Consider the following 15,820-nt stretch of genomic DNA (forward strand, 5'->3'; position numbering starts at 1 on the left):
AAACACGCATAGTCCAACACACTGAAAATGCATCCACGCGCGTTCATGCGGATCACGCACATACATGCGGAGAAACACGCACCCCCGCGCGTAGGTGCGGGGCGAGATGCAAGGTATGGCACACTGAATCCCGCAGTGCCGCGCGTGATTTTGAATGGGCATGACGTGTATATTTGAAAATGGAAGCCGCCGTGCGTGAATTTACAAAACGCACCTACGCGCGTGAGTGCGTGAAAAACCCGCACGATGATGCAGATCTGCACTCCCGCAGGAACGCGCGTAGGTGCGTCGACACGCAAGATGCAGCGTGATGCGGGGCAGTGTGAAGATCACCTTAATGAGCGCGGTCACGAATATTCAATTTTTGGATTATAGTGACATCTAGTGTACAAGCTTAGCTAAATTATGAAAACATGCCGCTGTGACTGGCTTCGCTCTCATTGGTACCACAACTAAAGACTAGATGGCGCTACTATACACAACCTTACTTTTTGTACACCGCCATCTAGTGACCATAATTGTTAACTTGTAAGCTAAAGTTAAGTGGATAGATGGCGCTGCTTCTTGAAATTTAGTTTCGAAAACTAAAACTAGATGGCGCTACACGCTACCATATCTAATCAACCCTGAAGTTACTTTGCTGAAAAGATTGAGAAAATACAGGACATGCATTGTTACATATTTTTTTTGGATTTGTTATGTTTCTTCTGTAGATAATAATGTAGTTATTTGTCACCAAACAAGCGTAGCGTCAGCCTTCGGAGCATGAAATCAGATCAGTCATGGCAATTGGTGCAACTCGTTCTGATCTTGACTACCAATCACGGTAATCGGTTGGAATTATTGAGCTGCACTGCTGATTCGTTCACACGGTGTTCAGATAATGACGTAATATATACTTTTATGATTATTTTTCGGTAAGTAATGGGCAAACTGATCAGCGGAATAATCTAAAAAATATACTCGATAGCGAACAGCGTATTGTTTATTTACTTTGATTTGTTTAGAACATCCTAAAGTTCTTATAATGATGAACTTTCATGAAATCTGACTTAATAGCTATTTGTTTAGATGCAGAAAAGTGCAGTGTGCTACACTCTACCTTCTGCAACAAGTATTCTATTGCATATGTCATCATATCATAGATTTGCTAACTTCACAAAATGCTCAATATATTCACGAAATTATCAATTCGAGGTGTCATGAAATTGAACCATTTCATGGGCAGAGCAGGTGAGCATATCTACGATATGGCTACGACAAACTCCCTCGAGCAAAGCCACAAAAAGGTATGTGGATTTAACTCAAACTAACAAACGCAGTATCAAACAATTAATGATCGATCAATTATTCTTTTCACACAACACACGCCATTGAACTAATCAAAAAATCATTAAATAAAACAAAACTGGCAATATATAAACCATAAAACGAAAGAAATTCACGTGCGCCATTGAATAATGGCCATTTTAAATAACGAATGATGGGCCAAGACTGGTTTTGCGTGGCGAGCAATTATTCAGTCAAAATTCACTCATTGATCGGTGGGACGGTGGCAGAATGGTTGCGTGTCGTTGCCTCACGAATATCTTACCATAAATATGAACGCTGACGATTTCGCGCGAATCGAGAGCGCTAAAAGTTATGGAGCTGTCAAAGACGTTATTTTTTAAGCACACTAATTAAATATGCATGTGCATTTTAAATTAAATATTGTGCTGTAACGTTTGTCTGATAGTTAATTTAAGCGATTGGTTTTTAAATATTAAAATAATGCAATAAATATGCGTTGTCGAGATGTCGTAAAATAAACACCTGTGTGGACTTGTGAAATTGTTATGTTGATAAAAATGCTCTTTGCTAAATGAGGTAATAGGGCTGTCAGGCATGTCAGCACTATCTAAAACATTTTCACTTGGCAACTTTATTACCCTTGTTTGAAGCACAGGCAGATGCTTCAAACAGCCTACTTTTTTGTAAGATAAAACTAGGTATAAATACTAAAATAATAGTGTTTGTGTCAGAAAGTAACTATTAGTGTCTGCCTCTCTGATGCTGAATACACAGTTTTATCTGAATAAACGATGACATCCAACTAAACTTTATACAATTAGTTACGATAAAATACCATACCATGTTTGATATTTTTATTTTAGCGTAGGCCAGATTACGTATTAGTCAGGTCTCACTACCTGGGTCTCGCATCATGGCCCTAAAATTAAATTTATCTTAAACTAGCTTTTGCCCGCGGCTTCGCTCCCGTCAACTGACTTCTCTACTTTACCCCATTTTTTTTTATAAGAACCTTCTCCTGACAATAACAAACACAACAAAAAAAGAATTAGCCAAATTGGTCCAGGCGTTGTTGAGTTATGCGCTTACCAACACATTTTGCGATTTATTTTTATATTATAGATATAATATCGAGTTAAGTAATCCTTAACACTACCAAAACAAGTTACATTACTATATTTACTAGCATCTAAGTTAAAGTAGAGATGTAGAGTCGAGCTCCATAAAATAATGCTGAAAGAACTTTTGACTGAAACTCAATGAACTTTTCCTCACATAATGGAAATATTAATTAATTAACAGAACTCAATAGTTACGGAGAAAGCTCTCGCTAAGCTTACTAAGCAGGAAGCTAAACTATTATAAAGGTGACTTTTCCTTCCCCTTACTTGCTTTAAAACTACTGAAAAGCAGAGTTAATCACTATAAATTGTGAACAAATTCTTGAGCATCAGTGCTGATTCTGAGTTTTGTAAGTTTACGCGCTCGATACGTAATTATAACTTGGCTGAAGTAAAGAGTCGTATGCTACATGACATGATAAGAATATAGCACGTTCATTCATTTTTCCGGATAATGACAAGTGAGCGCGTTTATAATACAACCAAGTATCGATGACAGCTTTCATTAAATAAACAGTTCTAAAATTAATGCTACGTCATTAAGTTGTATGTTAATTTACGCATCGAGAAAGTTTACACTAGGCATTCTGTTAATACTATTGTTGGCAGTTAATAAGTTAGAGTCACGTGGTCGCTGCGACTTGCGACAGATCATAATCGGCCGTAATGCGACCCGCCGACGGTCTAATGAAATCATTGTCGAGTTACCGCCGTAGGCTTTCTGCACACTGCGCGACTTGCAAGATGTTTTTATTTATTTTTTGTGGTATTTGTGAATGGTTTTTATTTTCCTTTAAATAAAGAATAGACTTTACAATCTGTATTTTTATGTGTTATATATGTATGGAAAAATGTTTAATGGCTTGTGGGCCAAACAAATGTGTAGCTGTGAATTAGATTGATCTCAAAAATTTTACACAATTTCTCTTATCATAGACATTTTGTGAATTCTATTACCTAATTATACGCTTGACTAGATCCATGGACATCTAAAAAATAGTAGCAGTCCTTGTTCTTGCTAATATTTATTTTGGTAGCGACATCCAAAAAAACCTTTATGCTAAAACATGGTAGCCATTTTGTAAAAATCTTAACATGACAAGATATTGGAAATATAATGAATGGGTTACAACAAGCGAGGTGCTAAGCCAGGCCTTATAATGATGCCTGTCAATCTATCAACGTTTTTTGTGATCGTTTTTATCTAGATATATCAAGGATTACTTGGGTGAGGCAAAACTTAGCCAGACTAAAACAGAAATGAGGAGATTAAACTACTGATTTTTAGCTTTTTAATCAGTTTTTAATTCTTTAGATTGTTTTTTAAAGTAAGCATTAAAGAGTTGGGGCCCAAATAAGATTTAAAAAGATCCAATTACCTAAAGGTCATCTGGAAGAGATTGCTCTTAGTCTTAGTCGTTCGTTATACCGGCTATTAGGTATATCACCTATTCAATTGAATTAATTTTTAATCAATTCGCATTGTTTATAAGAATAAGTAAGTCCACTTAACAAAAGAAAGACTAATCGAGCCTAAAATGCAATTGGCCAACAGTTCAGTGTCCCCGTGTGTAGCGAGCCTAAAAGGGACTTATTGTGACACCTACGTGTTTGGGAGTTATGACATTTGACATTACCAGTGGATGCGATTTATAGCTCGCCCGTGACAGCGCTGTGGGACACTGTCTTTTCATTTTGGAATATCGTAAAATGCAGTGAGAAGTCTTGTTGCTTTTGGGAAGAATTTTATTTTATTTTAAATTTCAATTATATACTTACGTCAAAGTATATAATTCTAGAAATAGGTAGGCACCTGCTTAAAAAAATATTACTTAACCATAACTTAGAACAAAATATGTAGGTGCCTACCTACCTAAAGTAAAAACATATGAACATGTAAAACCTAAGGGAACGAACCAACTTATTCAACAAGTCTAGAAACTACTAATTCCAAATTCGAATTCTGCTGCACATACCTACCTACCTTCCTATTAAAACTAATTAATTAGTCTAATTAGAATTTCACCAGCACATTTTATTCTAAGTAGATACATAAGCACTCTAATAGTGTACTTACGTAGGTAGTTAGGTAAGTAGCTAAAAGACTTATGTAAGTACATCTACATAGGTATATGTTTGCCGGTTTGTATACCTACAGAGTGCAGCGTGAACTTCGTTCGATTCCCCGGTCAAACATTGAAAGGGACCGTCGAGGATTTGAGGAGTCATCTTCTGATTTATCTTAAGTATAAGTTCCTTCACATAAACAAGGATTATTTATTAAGTGTCTACCTAAACTTTATTACCTACTTATTATCACAACATTATAAAGAAGGTACACCTACATAATACCAACATTTCAATCTTATAAGAATAATCTTCTACAATTCAATACAACTTGTAGGCAGTTCCTTTCCCAAAAGGATCCTTAAATAAACAACAATACCTACCTACCTGTCTACAATTTCTCCAACCTACCTACACGCAAGGATAATGTAGGTATCGAAACAGTAGGCATCTCTCAGCCCACGCAAACCAATATCTGTAGATACCCACACCAACATACAACTTCTCAACACACACTAAATTCTACTAAAACAATGTGTTAAAACTAAACGCACTCCATTCATAGTACCATTCACAACGGAACCCGCCAAAACTATCAGTGTTGCCAAAATAACAAGCCGAACACAAAACAAACTATCAACATTAGCGATCATTATAATTTTATGTAGCCTCTGGCGAAACTGAGGCGTAAGGATTCGAGATGAGAAAAAAATGAACCCCTTCCGCAAAGAATTTAGGAGTGCCCGCAACCGGGACGAATACGACTTGCTCGTTATAAATTTTGTGTAAGATAACAATGCGTACGTGTGGGTGTGTGGTACAGTCGCTGACGAGTATAGTTACGGCACGCAATAACGCTAACAAGCGTGCGAGCGAGACGCCAGCACCGCTGTAGCGCGCCGTCCCGCTCGCCCCTCCGGCAACATGGCGCGCTGACTCGGGCGCAGGCTCGAATCGTATCGCCTGCCCACTCAAGGTTCGCTGACTGCCGTTCTTTTGTTTTTAATGTTGCCATGTGGGAATTTCTCCCCAGACTAGTGCAGTTTTGTAATTATTATTTTTTAAGAAAATTATCTTGAGTCGTGTTGAATGGGTGTTTGTTTTGTTTTTTAAGTGTACAATTTATGTGAGTAAGTATGTTAACTGTTATGTTGGAAACACAGTTATCAAGTTTGTGATAATAAACTTAGATACAATATTATACCTATGTGCGTAATGCCAAAAATTTGTTTTGTACTTTTTTTCATATAAAATTCAAATAATATATATCCATGAAAATGTCTTGTTGTTAAACATTCTTGCTTTTGATAAAACAATTTCAAACAGGTACTTATTATGAAAAAATAGCGTCTAGTCAATATCAATAAATCATTTTTGGGAAAAAAATATCATGGCAAAAAAATAGTTTCATAAAATGAAAGCCAAAATAAAAAACCTTAATTCATTTATTTTAAATAATTTGACAAGAAAAGTCTGATTAAACTAAAATCAAACATAATTTACACCCAAAAACTTATTTCAATAAGTTTCCAAAAAAGTTGTGCGTAGGTATAATATAAAATATGTGGAGAGTTTTGTAAGTATTTCGGGAACCCTGGGCCGCAGACGAAAACAGCGTCAAGCCGAGGACCTGCTCAAACCGAACGTCTGCATACCGATCGTTGGTTTTTTATAAGCGCGCGTCGGTGCACGCGGCGCTACGTCTGTGTGAGTGAGAACTGCGCCAGTGTGCGTGCGGCTCGTTCTCGCGCGCGCCGCGCTCCCATTGTTGTGTGCAGTAGACTCGCGACTCTCGGCCCGCCGCGGCCCGTTTCACGCGCTCGCCAACAACGACTAAAACTGCCGGCGATAAACAAAATAATGACCAGTGTACCACATTACGTGCATCGCGAGTGCAACAAGCGACAACAGTGTGTGATAACGAGTATGTAACGTGCGTGTTGTGTCAAACGGTGTGCGTTTTTCAACGTGTTTTGGAGTTTGAAGGCGCGTGGACAGCGCAATGCACGTCGTGTTTAGGTATGTGCCGACCGATTAATTATGGCCCATCAGTAAGGGGTCGCTGGCCTGCAATTTCGCCACTGAGATCGTTTAGTGTATTTTTATAATCGGTGACAGATTTCGCGACGGTACGGTGCGGCCACGGCGTGTGGCGAGCGTGCTATTTACACGTCTCTGTTTTCGTTTACATATACAGAACTGGCTGGCGTCAACGTTTTCTAGTCACATCCGTCGTTTCTTGTGGTGTTTTATGTGCATTTGGCGCCGTCGGTGTGTTATCAGTAGCCGGGAAGTGTGTCGAGTAATTTATAACGTAATTAATACGTTATCGGTGACGGTGAACCGATGTAGCCGCGTGAAATGTGAACTTTGCATCCATTTGTGACCGCCAGCACTGGACACATGCCATGCTGCTCATACGCTTTCAATTCTCACTTAGACGCTCGTAAACGTAACTTACTGCCCGCGCCAGCCGTTGCTTGGAGATGCAAATGCCCGTGTCATAAAAAAAGTAATAAAAACATGCCTGATAAAGTCCGGTGTGCATCTAATCACCTCCAGTTGTAAAAGACAGATAAACGCTACACAAATAAACCTAAGTACATATCTGGTTTGATCCTGATTGCTTTCATCAGCTTTAATTCACACGTAAAACAAATAATAAGTGTAGAGTTGATTTAAGACGGTAATCAGAAGATACCAACCTAACGAAACTTATGATAGGGTAAACGTAACAATTATCGTCCTTCTTTTAGTCTTGAAGTGAGCTTAATTTACAGCTCAAAGTTTAAATCTAAGTTAGAGATGCTTTTCTCATTAATTAAGTAGGTAGGTAATTATCTGAGCGAGAAGGTAGTCCTATTCTAGTGGGTCGTTTGGCTATCCGCATTTACAAAACGATAAACAAAGCCCTAATCTTAAATTAATCGCTTTAATCAATGAAGTTTTAATCCCAATTACCCAACATTTTGCAAGTCAATTTTTTACTACAAAACATCGGTTTATTGTAAATAGCGTTTTTATTTCATTGATATCGTTAAACAAGAATCATTTGAATTAAGTGAATAGGTAACAAAAGCTGTAAAAAGCTTATATTTTATGTCGATGCAAAAAGTAGTTAGCGACATGTTAGTAAATGCTTGTTAATTCCAATACATTTCACCCTTTGTAAAGGGCATGATATAGGTCCCTATCGTGGATAAACTTGCTTCTACAGAAACTATTAATTAATTATACTATGTCCAGCGGAATCATTGAAATGTTCATTGCAGTACTAAAATGACAACTCATGAGGAACAAAGTTGATAATTGTAATGCCATTTATTTTTTATGATCCACTGGACCCCAATAAATAACGAAATAGCCCTACAAATGTGTGCAAACGCACCTGCTTAATGAAAAACTTGGGATGTCCTTAATAAAAATATAGTTTATTGTAACGAAATTATATGCATTACGACGTTATTAAAGTTTTTCGAATTAAGAAGGGCTTGATCGGCTTAGTTGGCTGGTGCCTTCATCAACATAATTTATTACATTTACTGCACCTACTTCCTTGGAATTACGCACAAAATACCATTGTTTAATGCGGAGGATTAAGTATACAGAAAAACAGGTTATGGAGTGTCCAAAGTTATTCTATACGAAATTGTTGTCTCACACAAACGAAATCTGTGGTTCGACCATTTTTCAAAGTTTGAGAGCAAAAAAGAATATTATTTATAACCCCTTTTTAAATAAAAATAAATATGTATACGTATTTTTTCTCTTTTATGGTGCGCAGTTAAATGCGACAAGTCTGGGTTACGAGCGGCCAGTTCGAAAACCGAATTTTGATTCTTTTTTCCACATTTCAAAGGCTTTTTATACATTTTCATTGTGGTTGTTTTGCGAGAAAACTTTAAAAGCTATTGTAGAAATAGGTCCTTTTTGGTATAGATTGTGGGCAATTTTTTTTCTTATAATTACTCACTCTGTTAGTAAAATTAAGACCTTGACGCAGACTGTTGCGGTATACTCAATGCTCTGCGCGGGAAAGAGATCTAAACACTTATTCTCAGAAGCGAACAATCGTCTTATTTTGGTCGTTATCTCCAATGAATTATTTATATAATCGCATTTCCTACGCTCCACGGTATTATAGGATCTAATTATTTTTATTTGTAAAATATCTACATTTTGTCGTTATAAAATCTTTGATTGAGTAGCAAATAGTAATTTTAACTACCTACTGATAAACAATGATGTTATCGCAATACCTATTCGTTACTAATTATGCGATGATTAACTATTTAATTAAGGTCGTGGGATCATGCTCATATCATAATTAATAATATTCTAAATCTAACTTAATAAACAGAGCTAGAACTTTTAAATATTAACGTCACGTTTATTCGCTACAATGAATCTTGTTTACATGTGACAAGTTAAAAGTTTACAACTGAGATTTTCCTCAATGGAATTAAAAATATAAAGTTTATATTTTAACAACAAAAGCCAGTCGCATTTACAGAGACAGCTATTAAACGCGTGCGGCTTGCTATGAGAACCTGCGCGAGAGTTGAGAATGTTAATGCGCTCGTGTTGTTCGTTGGGCACACGCGGAATACTGAATGCGTTTACAAATATACTGTGCAACTAGTATAACCCTTCATAAAATAAGATTTTCAATGACGCGGCAGTTCCAATAATCATTGTCTAAACGTGTTCAGGTTTTTAATTGGTCGATCCGTATGTGATAAAGCCGGTGGGTTCCGAAGTTGCCAGAATTTGACGAAATAACTCAATGCCATGAGATGAGATTCTAAATTAACTATTCTACTTAGAAATCATGGCTATCTCAAAAAAGTATCAATTTTTTTTATATAATTTCTACTGCCACTTTAATATTAGAGAAATAAATTAATAAACCAATCATCAGGAATATAAAATTACTTTAAAGAGTAATTGATCACAATCACAACTGAATTGGCTTTTGATTATAAGTGGTAGAATTTTAATTATTATTTAAAAAATCTTTTTGTTTTGACTTTTCGAGTAGCGAGCAACTTTCAACTTTACCCTAAAAACCGCCAAGCTCACAATTGTACCAACCGCACGGACTTAGTTCAAAACATTTACGACCTATGGCGGGTCTACATTTCCATCCTTCGGAATTTAAATCGTTGCGTTCGGATAGTTTGTCATTGGAATTCAAATTGATTTCGATATGTCATCGAGTGAGATTTCATGGTAGGCTGTTAATCTCAGTTTATGATTAACATACGGGCCACGTATTCGTTCTTTGTCACTTTGCCCGTAGGTTATGGCATGTAATGCCTGTGTAAGTATATCGTGGAAGTCTTAGGCTGATTGTAGTCGTTATTTGTAGTGAAAACTTTAATAAGTAGTCTGCATATCACTTATTCGACTGAGAGTTGAAACTGGCTACTCTCAGAACGGCTTATTGACATAAAATGTATTTTATCATAATGTATTTTACAAAAACCTTATAATATGCTGGTAATGACTACAATTAAGGAAAAAAGCCCATTAAAATAAAGCATACACGAGATACATACAAACCGTGACGATATAAATTTTGTCTCCCGACGCCGTAATGAGCATTTCCTAGAAGCGACACAGATTCTACCGTTCGTCCAAAAAAGCGCGGCAAAAAAATAAGAGAAATGCATTTATAAAATTGACCACTCGATCTTATTGTAACGGTTTAAGGCTCGAGCAGACCGGATGCGTATGCGTAACCACGCGCGTAGTCACGCGCGTAGTTACGGCGTAACCATGAGTTGTAATGTATGGAAGGCCACACCGCTTGCGTAACGACGCGCGTGTCTACGTTACGCAAGCGGTGTGGCCTGTCTCATACATTTCCATACATTACAACTCATGGTTACGCCGTAACTACGCGCGTGACTACGCGCGTGGTTACGCATACGCATCCGGTCTGCTCGAGCCTTTAAAGTTCAAATTCGGTTGAAATAAGTTTTGGTGACTAATTTAATAAAATTGCAATGGAAGACAACGCCAATATTTTTTTCCAGATTTCAACTGTCCTCTCTTTTTTTTTGCCTGGTCAACACGTGACTATGTGGAGTACAATCCAATTTTAAACGCAAAAATATTATTAATCTTATCTTAATTAGCAAGGTTTTAGTGGATAAACTGCATATCCGTTACAAATCTTGGATTAAAAAAAATAATTCCGCGCGTAATCTTCAAATAGTGATTTGGTTTTTTTTTCGCAACACAACCCAGTTTACCCAGTTCACGCGGACGGTTTGTAAGTATGGAAATTGAATGAGCTTGCAACAATGTAGTTAATTCAAATAGTGTTGAATTAAAAAAATAATGCAAAAACTGGTTAAGCAATAAACATCAGGGGTACAATTCTTGTAATCCGATGAGTTATATTCTCAATCCCGACATAGGTACAAATTGTTTCGTTAGGTCAAAAATTACCACAGAAACTTCTATTTCGACGTTGTTGGATCCATCTTTCAATATAAAATGTATCCTATAGTTCTTTCAAACTTCTTCAATTTTTTTTTATGCGTCATGGACTTTTGTCTAAAAACAGGGACTAAGAGAATTGCAAATCATTTTATTGACTTAAAAAAGATTTCGACTAATCATAGTAAACCCAAAATCGTTAATCAATGTATAATCCGATAAAACGAATTATCCTATTACGGATATTGATGTCACAAAACTTTCAGCCGATCGTGTGCCTGAAATAGGTTGGCGAGTCTCTTTACAAGCTCAGTGGAATTTTTTGAAACAAAATTGTCTATAACTTCCTGGATAAAGCAACTAACAATGAAAGATTTTTCAAATCGGTCCAGTTGATCCTGAGACTAGTGCGTTAAAAGCTACAAATTTGTCAGTTGTTTAGTTCTCGTGGAAATGCTGAAAACAGGAATGAAATTATTATTTATTTTTAAATAAAAAACGATTATTTAAGGTGCAACAGTATAATACCTGATTAAATTAATAGATTCCAAGATAAGCTGAAACACACTAGCTGACAGATATTAGCGGGGAAATCCCGCGCTTACAGCATTAGATAGTATTATAACGTGGCAATGTTCTATCATCTAGATAACTGAACAGATTAGTAGTCTAACTGGAGATTTTTCTAGCACTTAATAAACAAAAGAAGTCAAGATTTCATTGATAAGAAGTTCGCGTCGAAAATCATATCGAAACAAAAGGGAATCCGTCGGCTGTCATTCATTTTTAATTAGTAACAGTCTTAATTTTGCGACTATTGAAACTTAATAAGGCTAAAAATATAGTAAACACTCCAATAACACATTTAAGGAATTAACAAAATAAGGAAAAAAACAATTTTAATTTTCCCTCCTCACTGTAAATCTCCTTATTCGTGATCAGATTATTTTGATTTCTTTTCTGTGGAGGGTGTATTCACTTAATAATATAGAGAAATATTACTCGTATGAGTGTAAGATGGGTGTATGATGACATTGTCATATGCTAACTCAAGAACGGATGAATGCGAGTCCAATCCGGTCACATAACATTTTTCATATGAATGCAAACAAAGAATGCACACTTGACTTAATTGTCATTTTTAAAATAGACGTGGTATTTTTATTTATTTAACAACGTACCGAATAAATTGAAAAAAAATACTACAGGTTTGTCGAGTGTAACAAACCCGCGGCATTTAAAATGGCCGGTCATGTTGATTTTTGTAAATTCATTTGCTACACCTATCTATTGCATAAAAATAATATTTTCACAAGCTTTCAATATGCACTGGCGGAGTTGACCTGCCAATGAAAAAAGTTCCTTTTGACTTACCAATTACTTAGGCGCAGTCAACCCTCCGAATTCCAACGCATTATATTCACGTATAAGTACAATAATAATCGTTTTTCCCAACAAGCTCACGCACATCTCCTTTGTAACCGGTTCTGGAACGAACAAAACCACCATTTAAATATAAACCTTAAATCTATTACTAAAAGGTCGGAGATCCAGAAACTTTCCTACAAAAGTTATCTTCAAAAAATACTGTTTGGACCGCATGTTCATTGACTTTTTTGGGTTATTTCGAGTTATCTCTTACTGTATTAATGTATCTGTCAAAATTCAAGGAGCGTGCCGTTTTAGATAAGGTCATATTATCATGGATTGTAATTACATATAAACGTTGTGAAACTGAAATAGGATTAATTATCGTAACAGTACGTGGCCTAAGGACGGACATCTACCATTCTTTTCTAGAATCCAAACCTTTCAAAATGAATCAAAAAAACTTATTTCCTGAACAAAGCTAAATAGTAAAGAAATAACACATTTAACAGTCACTTAAGTAAAGCAAATAACCTAATCACATACTCAAAATAACAATACTCGAGATAAATTATTTAATTACGAAATGATTCATCAAAATAAAAACAAAATCCTGAACGTAGCCGCGGGGGAAACGCTGTTTAGCGTTTTTACGACGGCCAATTTTGAGAGCCGTGTTCTTTCGTCCGAGAAGGGTATAATAAAAGTGTTTTACATTCGGTCGGGTTACCCTGGTGTCTGACGGACTGGGTCGGAGGAGATCAGTAATTGGTCTGCTACTGGGTTTAATAGGACGCTAACAAATGTGGTGCGAATTGGCGGGCACGCGAATTTTGGTCCGATTTAGGATTTTGTGATTAGTTTCTCTGATGAATTTGGTTTCTGAACTTGTGGTCATTAATCTGTAGAACGAAAGAAAAGAATTGAAGATTTTTTGCAAAACATCAACCCGTCGAACACGATGCAATTATTACGAGTTCTTGCACAAAAATTGGTCCACACGACCGTCATTAAGTGTTGCAATGTATAAAATGATAATTCTACTGTACATTTATGTAGTGAGGGCACTAAAGAGTCCAAACAAGGTTTCATTCAAGGCAACTCTACCTGCCTATGACTTAACGGACCAAGAAACAAAAAAAGTGAAAATGGCAGCCATTGTTTCTTGGGACACCATTAAATTTTATGTGTTATTATTTATTACCCTTTGTTCTAATGTTTGGTTTTGTTTATAGAAAAAATATTTTTGACTATGAATCAGTTTAAAAATAAACTGATATTTTATATTTACATTTTTTTCTGACTAGCTGTATCTACGGTTTTACCCGTGCCCCGGTAGAACTTCTTCTCGTATTGAGATAAAATATATTTTATGTTACTCAGGCATAGTGTAGCTTTTTGACAGTGAAATGATTTTTTCAAATCAATGCAGTAGTTTCGGAGCCATTACATACAAACATGAAATCTTTCCTCTTTTTGTATAATAAGTACATACTACAGTTGTAAGGTTAGAACTTTTATTTGTATTACTAACAGTTTGATGAGTGTGTTGAAATTTTATTCCTTGTTACAATATTCACAGTAATCTAGGCTATTTGACACTGAAAGTTTCCAATTAATTGGATCAGCCGTTTTTACGTATTTCACTTAACAAACAAAAAGGGTACTGTGAACTAATATTAATATTATTTCAAACTAAGTAATCTTAATAGAGAAGTAAGTTTGTTAGACAATTTTGTTCAATTTGCATTAATTAATGCATTACAATATTAATGAGATATAAATGTTATATCACATTATTCCAATTAAGGTTTTAATGGTTTTCATTAATAATGAAAATTACGCATATTAAATGTTTACTGGAATAATTTCACTTTTTATTTAATGATTATTACTATGATCTTGATGTTGCACATTTTATAAAATATAACATGCGTTTAATGACTTTTTTGGGTTTTGTTACCATTTTATTTCAATAATGTAAGAACTGAATAATCCGTTATAAATTCTAGGAACATTACTTTTATGACAACACTCAAAACCATGCGAATTTTAAACTTTAATATATTTATGGTAGGTATAAACTTAAAAAAAGAATTAGCAGTAAAACTTTTTGGTCTAAATAATAATTAAAATATGAAATTCTCAGAAAGAAGGTTTAGCATTTTTTCTAGACATAAATCCTCCGTTAATGGCCATTAAACACATCTGATTAGCAGAGGAAAAAAAATGGCTGAGCAAATGTAGTTAGTTCGGTCGGTCAGACCACCAATGGTCAGGGGCGGGTGAAGTAGGCGGTAGCTTAACTGTAGGTAGGTAATGGAAAACTGTAGGTATTTTGTACGGAAAACTTGTATTTGTAGGTATATGATGTTGATGTGATGGTTGCGGTGTGTTTAGTTTATTCGAAATACCATGTATCTGGGCTCGGTTCATCAAAAAAAGTGTTATTTAAGAAACTAATTGGAAATGCCCAATATGGATGGCCACAATAGATGAATGATTTCAAAAATCGAACATCTAAGGATATTCATTGAAATGACAGCAGGATTTAAATTAAAAACTTTTCTAATCGTGTTCTTTTTTCAAATTATCCACAGCCCACTTAAATAAAGTGCGTTACATAATCTCGTTATTTTTAATGGCACAATATTTAGATAACAAGAATAAGTAAAATAGTTCTGTAGGCAACATTTAAATTAACACAGTTTCTCATACAAGTAAACCATTAAAGCACAGAATGGAGGTGTGTGGCGTGCCGTGACGACCGCAGCGTGTATGCCTAATTAAATAATCGCTATTGTAAACCCACACTTAGCTATGTAAATAAAAATGTTCGCGACCGGTTTGACTTCGCACTATGCTATTATTTATAATAGGCAGGCATCACTTTTGAGGTTTTTGATGAGGAAAGGAAATGTGTAAAAAAATGCATTATTGATTTTTGAAAAGTTTTATGTAAGTGAATGCATTACTTTGATGTCCACTTCTGAACCCGAGAATATAAGTAAAATTGTTAAAGTAAATGCATAATATAATTATGCAATAAGGACGAAAACTCAACTCTAAACCAAACATTTTTCAACATCAAAGCACTTTGAAACACTACGATGCAGGCCAATTCAGCAAACTTTTCAATTTATTGATTAAATGTCTTCGCAGAATTCTAGCATTTAATTAAGTCTCCAGTTCTGAGTAACAGCATAGAAATGGGAAATGATTAGCTTATAACTAAGTCTAAAGGGCTCTAAACCTCTTCCTGCACTTAACAGCTAATTCCGTACAACAATAAAACCTCCATTGTATAATCCGGCGTTAATTATTTTTTACTAGCGCCATACCTAGTTATTATTCAGCCTATACCAGTTAGTTACACAGTTTTACAACCAGCAAACGTATATCAAATATCATTTTTTATAATGTACTGACAGATCCAAAGATAACCTTCCCTTCATTTTATGATGATGTTATTAAATAAATGTTCAAAGGAATATTATTTCTGTTCCCATTCCCACTGCTTC

At 35.5% G+C, this 15,820-nt stretch overlaps 1 protein-coding gene across 9 annotated transcripts in view; it reads left to right on the forward strand.

The window, feature by feature from the left end:
• Positions 1-6,097: 6,097 nt before the first annotated feature.
• Pan (pangolin) overlaps positions 6,098-15,820 on the forward strand; it is a 120,513-nt gene continuing 110,790 nt past the window's right edge. For 3 of the 9 annotated variants that reach the window (XM_021329469.3, XM_021329476.3, XM_021329477.3), the window contains exon 1: positions 6,103-6,500. The gene's annotated coding sequence lies outside the window, so the exon portion shown is untranslated. Of the gene's footprint in view, positions 6,501-15,820 lie in introns of all 9 variants that reach the window. The other 6 variants (XM_021329474.3, XM_064041673.1, XM_021329470.3 and 3 more) reach the window with 5 other exon arrangements.

This window comes from Helicoverpa armigera, chromosome 26, assembly GCF_030705265.1.
Source record: "Helicoverpa armigera isolate CAAS_96S chromosome 26, ASM3070526v1, whole genome shotgun sequence".
NCBI lineage: Eukaryota > Metazoa > Arthropoda > Insecta > Lepidoptera > Noctuidae > Helicoverpa > Helicoverpa armigera.